The sequence below is a fragment of the Tamandua tetradactyla genome, chromosome 4 (genome assembly GCF_023851605.1).
Source record: "Tamandua tetradactyla isolate mTamTet1 chromosome 4, mTamTet1.pri, whole genome shotgun sequence".
Classification (NCBI taxonomy): Eukaryota; Metazoa; Chordata; class Mammalia; order Pilosa; family Myrmecophagidae; genus Tamandua; species Tamandua tetradactyla.
In genome coordinates, this window is record NC_135330.1 from 134,224,296 (window position 1) to 134,235,848 (window position 11,553).

The following is an 11,553-nucleotide window of genomic DNA, read 5'->3' on the forward strand; positions in this document are numbered from 1 at the left end:
AGAATAGAAGGAGAAGAACATTTTATAAACATGGAAATATTTTGGGTGATATTGATGTATATTGGGGCAAGTCAGGTCAATCAAATTTGATGTGTTTAATAAAGCAACAAATCTCTTGAGCTGCTACCATTAATAGTGCTGTGAGGAATTGGTCCAAGGGCTGAATGAAATAATTTTCAAATAAGTAAACCGCCATAGTTGAAGTGAGTTAATTGAAATGATTTTGCATTGGATTAGATATGGTTCTTTATTTTACTCTATTTTTTTCACTTTCATAACTCTAAAACAAAACTCAAGAAGATGTTTTATGACAGGGATTGTACTTGTTAATGGACAAAAGTATTAGGAGGTATGGAAGACTAGGGTGCCAATAATAGCTGCTATTTATCCATCACCTATAATGGGCCAGATGCTTAGATTACTGCTTCATATAATTTACCACAACCTTGTAACAATCCTGCAGGATAAATGCTATTGTCTCCATATTACAGATTGTTGTTACTGTTATTATTATTATTGTTAATTATAGTAGTAGTTGTCAGCATGTATTGGAAACTCATTATTTGACAAACACTGGCTATGTATTTTACATGAATTATCTCATTTAATCTTGGGTTTGGGGAGGGAGGCTCATATGTACTCTGTAAGGCATTTGCCATACATCTCATTTCATCTTTATCCCAAGTCTATGCAGTACCTGTCTCCACTTTACCGACAAAGTAACCGAGGAAAAAGATGTTGAGAAATGTTGTATTTAAGCACAGGCCATTTGGCTCCAGAGTTTGCATTCTTTGATACCTTGTGATATTCTTTGCATTCAATGGCAAATTTGTCCAATTCTAGAGTTCTTGTCTCAGAAACAAGGACAAGAATAAATGAGCTAACTATGTGCATCAGGCTACAAAGGGGGACAAATGTGGCTGTACTTGTAATAAAGTGGGAATTATTACCCATGTAATCTTTAAAAATTAGGTAAATCCAGGTTTGAAAGGTGTGGTATATTAGGCAAGGTGAAAACTTATGAGGTTATGTTTATGGATGGTACTGGAAGTGGATCTTCTCAAGTGATAATGTATAAAAGTTTAATCTTTATCTTAGCAAAGAATTCATGTGGAATCAGATGACCTTTAGAGAGTGTGCCAATTGGATTTTGAACTTTGAGAGATGAAGAATGAGCTGTGGGATATATAGGAACAGGATAATTCAGATGTTAGTGCTATTTGAGATGTATATTTTAATGTATCAGGCCTTTTGAGAAATAATATTCATGGAATTCTAGGAGATAATTATCTATAGGTTATAAGCTCTACAGGAGGATTAAGTCAAATGGAGGGAAAAAAGAAGAACCACATGATCTTAAGCTGTACAATGTTTCTTGGTGCCAATTTTCTAGTGCGTTAAGATATAATTACTATCACCCATGATTGATGTAAGAATTGAAAGTGAATGTATCAATTGTGAAAACGGCCTGGTACATAATAGCTTTCAAAAATGTTAATTCCTACTCTTTCCCTTACCCAAATTCTGAAGATAAAAGTAATTTTATCAGTTTGATAAATAAAGACATTTAAAAGAAGATGAGCATCTACCTCTTCAGTTACATCAGTAGGGAATGCTTTCCCTACACTGTTCAGGAAAGGCTATGCAATTCTAGGAAATAAAGATGGTGGAGACAAAAAGAAATCTGTGAATAGGATAGCTAAAAAGAAGGTAGATAAAATTCAGATTCTCATTGTTTCAAAAGATCATTTCACTATTTTTAAATTTTATGCTGCTTTGGAATGAATGGCAGTGAATACATTAAATACTAAATACAGCTTTTTCTCCCTAGTTCAGAGTCTGCAGCCATTGAAATCACCAACCCACAGGCCATCAGGATGTAGGTACAGAACCCACTTGTGATGTAACCCCACCCAAGTTCTATTGAACTAAGACTGAGGTTGCTACTGCACCAAAGATATAGTGTAATGCCCATTAAGTCCATTTCCTCCCTCCTCAAAAAGGATTTGGACTAAACCCATCATGCCTTTTATTAATATTATTATTAATCAATTCATTTCCAAAGCATTGTTTTCTAAGTTCCCAGTTCGCTTCCATGCCATCATTACTGTCATGATATCTGCCTAGTTTTCCACCCTTGCTTACCTTCTCCAAACCTTCCACTCTGTCCTCTTCATTAATACCAGACTCTTCTATATTGTCCTCTCTTTCAAGGTATTTGCAATAGAAAGCTTAGTCTGTCCTGCCTAATATTTCAGTAGTACAGGTTCAAATAATCTGAATTTCCACAGGACCTTAGTATTTTAAAATTATTAATAAATACCTCTAAGGGAAAATCATATCATTGATTTATGACAGATTTATCACCATGAGGGAAAACAAGTACAGCCAGCCAACCTAAAAAGTATACCACTTCTTCTCAATATAAAAAAGTCTAAAGCTACAAATGGTTTATCATATTGCAAATCTCATCTCTGTCCCCTGAAATTCCCTTAATTTAATTCAAGAGAAGAGGATTTTCAAAAACTTGTAAAGAGCTTTATTACAGCATTTAGCTTTCCTAAAAAATACTCAGCATCTTAAATATTATGCCAATTATCTTTTTCTTTTAGTAGGTATACCAATGTGAATCTGTTATGTACTTTTTGAAAAGCCAAGCTCTTTAATCCTCATTCAATATTGCTGGGAGGGATTTTTTAAAATTGTTTCCATGACGATGTGTCTTCGCCTATTCAAGGTTGGGTTGCTTACTGAAGCCTTTTAAAAGGCAACCATTTTGGAAAGAGCTTCAGAGCCACCAGAACCCACAGAGCCAACAGAATGGACAGAGCCCCTGGGAAGCCATTTAAGAAGCCTGGAGAGAAAGCTAGAGGAGGTCACCATGTGTCTTTCCAGCCAAGAGAGAAATCCGACATTATCAGCCTTTTTGAACCAAGGTATCTTTTCCTGGATGCCTTATTTTAGACATTTTTATAGTCTTGCCTTAATTTGGACATCTTCATGGCCTTAAAACTGTAAACTTGCAACTTAATAAATTCACCTGTTTAAAAGTCATTCCGTTTCTGGTATTTTGCATTCTAGCAGATTCCAAGCTACAACAGTAAGCTAGACACTGCCTTTAGAGTTTGTGAAACTGGGGGAAAAATAACCCATTCAAACCCATTCTAGAAATTGTCTTTTCACAAAATAGGAACTATTCAAATTAAAAATCAGAAGATCACTTTGCTGTTCAGTTGTCTTTCCAAAATTAGTCTTTATTTGATTCCTCTTCTCCATAAACCCCAGTCCCCACTCCTGAATGTAGGTGGGTAGAGGCTCTGCCCCTGCTCCTCAAGCTTCTCCACAGCTGCTTTCTCATTGCTGCAGCAAGGCTTGAACAGATGTGGGTCTATGACAATTTAAAATGGTCTTTGTAGATAATTCCACAGCACACATTCTGTTTCTTCCAGTATGTGAGATCTGAAAAGGAAAAGACTGGTGTTGTGTTCGAACCAGAAGATATCTTGGTATCCGAGTAATCAACTGACTAGTTACTATAACAAAGAGACTGGGCTGGGCAGGCACTTGAGGTTGTGCTGTGAGCATCAGAATTGTGACATTTAAATTCCTTCTGCAGTTTACTTATCTGATTGCCTTTTTTCATGTTTCCAGACTGTTTTCACTTTCTTCGGTTTCAATGTAGCCTTGTGACTGGATCCTGCGCTTGCATCTGCCACATGATTCCAGTTTTATTTGTTTCTATCTTGATCCTGCTAACAGCTTCTTCAATCTTTTCACAAGCAGGTCAAAGGCATTGAGGATACATCCTGAATGATCTCGTGCAACGCAAAACAGTTCTGGAAGTCCTTTTCATAGTGTTTACTGTCAGTGAATCGAAAACTGGAGGACTTAACCTGGCAAATACAGCAACCTTCTATGCTTTGGTAAATCTTTGGCTTGTGAAAACCACACATCTTTTCTTCTGGATAACAGTCATGATAATGTCCTCCTACAGCAGCTTGCTTGGCTGGAAAAATCCCTGCATTCACTCTTCACCACTCTAATTTTTTGCACACATTGAATTCAGAGCCATCTTATTTAAAATTCTCCTGGTCTTTACATTGTTCTTGTGTAAAGCAATCCTTAACACAGCCTCCAAGATTTTGGGTTGTTTTTTCCTACTTTCCCCTTCTGTTTCTTGATGCACCTGTTTTTCCCTTGTTTTTAGTTTCATACCCACTGATCACTTTAAATTATGCAAAGTTACCATGCTCCCTCTCACAAGAGGGACTTTGCATATTCCATTCCTCTCACCCTTCAGTCTTTGGCAATGACCTTCTCTTATCCTTGTAGCTTTGCTCAATAATTACCTAATCAAAAATTTTTCATTAAACCACCATTTACTGTAGGGATTGTTTGATTTAGTGTTCTCATTTTATAATATTGTTATTTTAATCTTCAGAACACTTACTATTAATTTGCATTTATACATTTATTAGATCAGAATAATTTGATTAATTCTTGTCTTCCTCCAAGCTCTGGGGTCCAGTGCTTATTTTTGCTCACCATTATGTCCCCAACATATACTAAGCATATGGTGGATTCTGGGGGTATGCCACAGCCATGGTTCAGCCTGTGGTAGAAGTTATGACCCAATGAGCTGTAGAATAAAAAAATCATTATCTTTACATAGGAAATAATTGTCTTATTTATTATAAGCTAGAATCTTGAGTGGTAACTTGCCCCCTCCACCGATATAACAATAAAATGTTATAATAGTGAACCTATAGCTTTCATGTATAAGTCGCTCATTCCAGGTGGGCCGCACTGACTTCAGTATCTACAGGTAGGTTTCTGTGGATATTCAATGAACAGCAGGAAGACATGCACTTATTTACTTGTATACTTACTGGTGCATTGTTTGTACTGCTTGTTTTCTGATTTGGAAATTAGTTAACCAAAATGAAAGGATAAATAGCAACCATTAAAAAATAAAACCAAAAAACAGAAGAAAAAAATAAAGCAAATAAATTTCAGCCAAGGCTAAACTGTCATTCTTGAGTAAGACCTTTCTACTCTACAAGTCTTTTTTGGAACAGTCAGCAGATTAAAAAAACATGTCTTGTACATTAAGTCAAGAGTGCAAGGAATCTTTCATCAGTTTTAACAAATGTAACTACTGTCAAAAAAAAAGTAGTAAAATTACAAAAAAGCACTATCATCAGTTGTAACAAATGTTCTACACCAGTGCAAGTATTGGTGGTTGTGTAGTATACGGAAATCTTGTACTTTATGCATGTGGGTTCTATAAACCTACAACTTCTCTAATAAAAAAAAAAATAAGTAAAAAACATATTTTTATACATATATATATTAAAAAAAGAAAAGAAAAGAGTGAAGAGAATAATGTAAATTGAAATTTTCCTATCTATCTGAGTTCTCTTTGATAGAATTCTGAAATGGAGAGTTGCATGCAAAGAATTATTAGGATGAGCTCTTGGGAGATATATCTTTAAGAAAATGATGAAGGCAGATTTTGGTAGAGGGAAATGCTATACACTTGCAAATAATGCCTTAATCAAACTGTGGGAAGCTTTGGAATTGCCATGGCTCTTTATTATTTTCCCAAATTGAGGCAAGTGGACTACATTTTTGTATCCCGTAGGAGGAGGCAAAACTACCATGGGTAAAGCAGTTCATGTGATCAAGGGAGAGTTCCAGTGAGCTCACAGCTGTGAGCCATCAACAACTGATATCCTTGGCAACAAATTACCTATTCAGTACCTCCCATTCTTGATTCCTTTTACCACTGATGAGCACATTTACCAGTGTATGTAACTTTTTTTATGGGTGACGTACACCTCAATACTAAAAGGTGTGTGGCCCTGGTTACCATGTCTTTCTTAGGCTACAGCTGCTAGTTTTCCCTGTGTTTGACTAAAACTCGATATGGGGGTAGTAATAGATAGCCAGGTGGATCATCTAAGCTACAACCTTACCTGTACTTTAAATACTCTTCTTCCTGTTGGTGATCAAAAATTTCCCTGCCAGTTTGGCAACTCCTTTTCTTACCTGCTGGTCTTTTGCTATAAATAAACTAATTAACCAGGCAGCAACTACAGTTTAAAGTTCAATAGGATTTTTATTGTGTCCTCTTCTGGAAGTGATCCAACTGTATAAATCAGGACCTCTATACTCACAGAACTTAAAGGTGAGACAGGAAGCAGAAATTCCCAAAGTGGCTTCCTGGATTCGTGGTAAGCAGGGCCACTCCCTTTTTCAACCTATGGTTTCTAGACCCATGAATTGCACACAGTACTATAAAGTTCTCATTAATTGTAGGTATAAACTGTATCCTGGTGGATAGTACCCACCTTTGCAGTTTATCATCTCCAGTCCAGTACTCCAGCTGCTTCTTTAAAAGATCATTCCATAATTCTCTAATGTTGGCGACTTCTGGGACACATGTCCATGATTGTTGGCCACTGCCACATCTCCTTTGTTGCAAGATAGTGATGCAGATATGTTATATATGGTTCTATGTCAGTGAACAAAATACTCTGTAAGATTTTTGATAGTGGTGTTGACCAAGGCCCTACAGATAGGAAAAGTGAACCTATATCTCAAACATATTTTTATTCAAGTCAAATGAATTTTTGTGTCTTTCAGGCATAGAGAAAAATCACCTTCTACAAATTTTATAATACAGGATATATTAGAGAGAGGCTCAGTATTTGTTTATCTAGCCTGGACCTTCTGTTTCAGTAGCATGCTATTCATGGTCTAGTTGCCGATCTAGGTGATAGAGAACTGGGCTCTGGATTTAGGAAAAGAGGACTGGAATAAAAGAAATGCAGAGGCAGCTGGGGTGGAGCTAATCTAACAGAAGCTTTGGGGGCACAGAAGAAACCTCCCTAAACAAAAAGAGCCTGCAATCATCATCACCAAAGATAGTGTTGCATGAAGGTGGTAACCTCACCTGTCCTGACCAAACTTCTCATTCTAGAAGTCCTTACCAAAAGCAAAGCATTGAAAGGTGGTGGTAGCTCCTGTTTTCATAAAGGAGATATGGTTTCTATTTCTGAATCAAGTCCTGGCAGTCCATTAGCCTGTGTTACTGGTTGAGTTGCAGGAGGACACACTGATGCTTTGACACTTGGTAGCCAGGTTGTTCAGGCACAAATAGTGGACTCTGAGTAGTAGCTCTTGACATGGGGGATATGAACATTAAATATTTCCTATTTCGGGTGGGAATAAGTAAGTTGCAGCAGGGTACCTCCACAGGTTTTGAATTCCCATGGCATGCTAAATGTACCTATTAATGGAACAAGGCAAGAGACACCATATGGCAAATTATGAACCCCAGTTTTCTCTTTCTGTGTAGTTGAATCCTCTCCTTCCATGAGGGGTGCTGGGTAGTTATCAACAAATTTACACCTCAATTGGCATAGCAGATCTCAGGCGTGAGTGTTAAAGATGAGCTGGTGCTATGATCACTGAGTAGTTGTATTACCAAATTTGGGACCATTTCTAGTTCAGTCTGTGAAGGTAAATTTCTGAAGCTTTATCCCCCTGATTTTGTGTTTTCTATGTGAATACTGGAAGGGAAAATCTGAAACTTCAGTCATGGGTCTTAAACTTGGTACTGGCCCCTTTTCACCAGAATGCTCCGGCATTTAAAGCCTGCTGAAATACTGGAGGCTTACATTCTTACCTCGGTAGCAGAAAATGCTAAATAAGGCTAGCACTGTCATTAAGGGGAGGATATGGTACAGTATATTGACCAGCTAATATTTTATTTTCAGTCTTTCGGGAGCTTGCATTGGATTTCAGAGATTAGAATGCCTTTGTCTCATGAGTTGGACTGTGGACATATTTCAAGCATTTTCCTTGATGGTTGGGACATTTTCTTTTGTATTCTAGTTTTTCTTGGAGAGGTGATAGCTGTGGTGTTGAGTGACTGATTAAGATCATGATGAAAGTTGGTAAAATATAATAAAAGTGAATATAATAGTTCAATTCTTCATATTTTCTACTATTCAGGTTAAAGAGAAAGGGTGGGAAGCACTTGAGAACTTGATTTGAGATTACAGAGAGTTCAAGTGAAAGGCATCTGTTTTAGGCATAGTACATCAGAACACGAACACCTCAGTGGTGTTATGAAAATAAAGATTTATTTCTTGTTTATCTCAAAATCTATAAGGGTGGAAGCAGCAATTTATGACAGCTTACATTCATGCAACAGTTTGTGATCCAGGCTGTTTCAATCTTGTGCAATATTGAGCCTTTATATCCATCCAAGAATGAGAAAGAAGCAGCTAGAGGATCATGTGTCAGTCTTCAATGCTTCAAATTGTATGTGACTCAAGTCACTTGGATTCAAAATAAATATCAGCCAGAGCTATCACACAGTACTCAACTTTAATGAGCCTGAAATGGCTACTTTCCATCTGCATGGCATGGGAGAAGATCCGTACATATATGAACCCTAGAAGTAGCTACCTTAGTGTTCTCATGACAAGTGTGCTGAGAAGGCACCATAATAATTTAGGAACCTCAACAGGTATGTTCCTAAAAGGCCAGAAATCAGGAAATAAGATTCACACTGTTCAGCCTGGCACTGAGCCTTTTGCTTGATAATGATGTTTCTGATTATAAACTATCATTGCTTTGATACTCATTATGTCTTCTTGAGTTGGATAGATATTCACTGAAGCCATCCTGGATGTTGAATTTAATTTACCGAAGAAAGTGTGACTTGAAAAGCTAATGAACTGCCTGGAAGCTCAGATCAAATAGTTTTAGCTTTAAAAGTTAATGAATAAAACTCCAACTATGTCACTTGGTACAAGACTGAAGTGGGCTTGTTTGATTTTTCCTGATGAGAATTGTCATGGTATTTAATATTGTGTTTTTATTTTATAATTTTTGGCTGTGATGTTGCTATATTAAAGTAAAATTTCTATGTATCAGTGGGGTTGTTAAAAATTGGAAAAGAATGAGATATACCCAATCAAAGAGATGGATTTGAGTGGTGGTGGAGTGGAGGGGGTGTGTGTGCATTTTTTCAACATGTTCCAGTCCTGATGACAGTTAATGAAATAGAAATAGAATGATGTAAGTGTAACATAGCAAGCATTTGCTTAGTCAGTTAGGTAGACAATTGAACACTAATATAGTCCCTTCTTCAGCTTATTGGTATAAAACAGGTGTCAGAAAACTTTTTATAAAAAGTCCAGATGATAAATATGGTAGATCTGTGGACCATACAGTCTCTGATGCAGCTACTCAGTTTTGCTATCATAGAGTAAAAGCAGCCAGAGACAATATATAAAGGAATAGGTATAGGTGTGTTGCAATAAAGCTTTATTTAAAACCAGATTTGGCCCATGGGCCAGAGTTTGTTGACCTCTGGCATAAAAGGCAGCAAACCCATAGTTTCTTGGCAACTTTGACTTGTGGGTGTCCCACTTTACATGGGATTTATGACCAGGGGCACTGGGAGTGCCTCTTGAAGCACAAGGGAAGCATAAATGACTAGCGTCCTCTTACATTTATGTCATTCTTCTGAGTCCTTAGCACTGCAGTCTATTTTGTCACTCTTATCAAATTTAAAATACAGGGTAATTCCTTGTAGTTTTGCTTTGTCAGCATCTGATAAATATTTCATTAACAAATAAAATACAAACATTTGTATCTCATATCTTTATCAATGTTTTCAAAGTTATTAAAATGGTAATTATTTCTGTTCTGAAATAATTATTTAAATGTGGTTTTAATATGTAATTAGGAATATCTCAATTTTAATAAGCTAAGAATAGTTCAATGATATAAAACAATTAAGAAACAAATATCTGATGATCTACGTACCATAAAGTATTAGCTATTAATTATTACAAGCTTTCCATCTTTCAAGCATTATTGGAGAGGACAATATAATTGACTTATATGTGTGCAGTTAGTGTAATTCAGGTTGAAACATAGGTTTTTGCAAGACACTAAAAAAGAGAAGCATTTAAAGTTGAAAAAGCAAATACTGCACTTAAGAGAATCCAAGGGCAGGTTTTGTTTCTACAGTTGTAGAAGTGTAGAAAATTTGGACTTAATTGGTAAGTGCAGAAATATTTTAAAAACTAATTTTATTTATGGAGAGCATAAACACAAATGATTTGTTCAGAGTTTTAAAATTACTCTCAGAGATATCCACATTCATGTTGCTCACCTCTGGCCAAAATTTGACACATAGTGACAAAAACGTATTACCATTATCTCACTGAATTAAACATTTTAATGTATGGTGATACAATCATCATTTTGATCCAAAAAGTTTTTTTTTTTTCTTAGCATGGCTAAATAGTTGTGAAGAAAGGGATAAAAATGATATTTTAAAAATAAACTCTGTATACATTGTTAATCTTCTATGACATCTAAATTCCTAATCTCTGGCCTGCAATTTCACTGTGGTCTGGGGAGGAAAAACCAGAAGATTTTCAGTAAAATCCAATATTGAAATGCCTGTAGAAAATTGTTCTTTTGTCTGTAATAAGGTTGCTAAAAACAATTAAAAGCCCAAATATCTTTGGTTTTGGTTGAAATCAAATGGACTCACTAATGTGTACAATAATTGGAATCTCAGATTTGTTGTAGTCACTGTCCTTTATTTTGTATAGAAAATTTATTATTTTTAATAAAACAGTTTATTTTATTAACAGGTTATAGTAGCCCACTCAAAGGTAGAACTTATGTTTAGAGGATTGGCATTCATATTATAGAATTTTCTGGTACAATATTCTCACCATCATTTTCCATGATTCTCTGATTTTCTTCTTTGTGTAATTGTTAAAACTGAAAGGCAATGGTAACACTGCAAGAGCTGTTATATAACCGAGTCATCCTAACTCTTTAAACTGTCTTCAATTTATTGGGCTTTCTTGTCATATCTGACTTAGACTTCATACTAGGTCAGATAAAAAATATGGTTTAAAGATATAAAGGAGGATAGCAATTTTCAGATACATTTTTCTGCCCTCAACCTACTAGAGATTTAGACATGCTATTCACCAGAAGACAGTTTATATAAAGTGCTTATGTTTATAAAGTTCAAAACATATTTCAGTTGTCAAAGTCAATCTATGGCATAGCGGGGATTTTTTATTTTTAAAGAACAACAACAAAGCAAAATAAATTGATGAGTTACAGCTGTGAGATATTAAAAAGCCCCCAAATTATTATTTAGGTCAAGTGTCATTTAAAATTGCTGCGGTCTTGTTGCTTGGGAACAATACAGTTGATTTTGCATCCTCCTCTAAAACACAGCTCCCTTGGTAAGGAAAATGCCTGGTTACATGAGTGCTCCTCCTCTTGACTACAGGGCTATTCAAGACCAGGGGTTCTGGGGTTATTTCAGGATGCTTCAAACCCTCCCTGGGAGTTACTTGTGCACATGTTACCAGAACTACTACATTTATAGTGCATTGCCAGAGCCAAACACCAAAGACACTGCCTGAGGTATAAATTAAAGCTGCCTGCTTGGTTGCTCTCCCTTAAATGTTACATACATTCCTTGCAACTATT

At 36.1% G+C, this 11,553-nt stretch overlaps 1 pseudogene; it reads right to left on the minus strand.

Moving 5' to 3' along the window:
* Positions 1–3,153: 3,153 nt before the first annotated feature.
* LOC143680498 (SIN3-HDAC complex-associated factor pseudogene) lies at positions 3,154–3,953 on the minus strand (annotated as a pseudogene).
* Between the last annotated feature and the right edge of the window lie 7,600 nt (positions 3,954–11,553).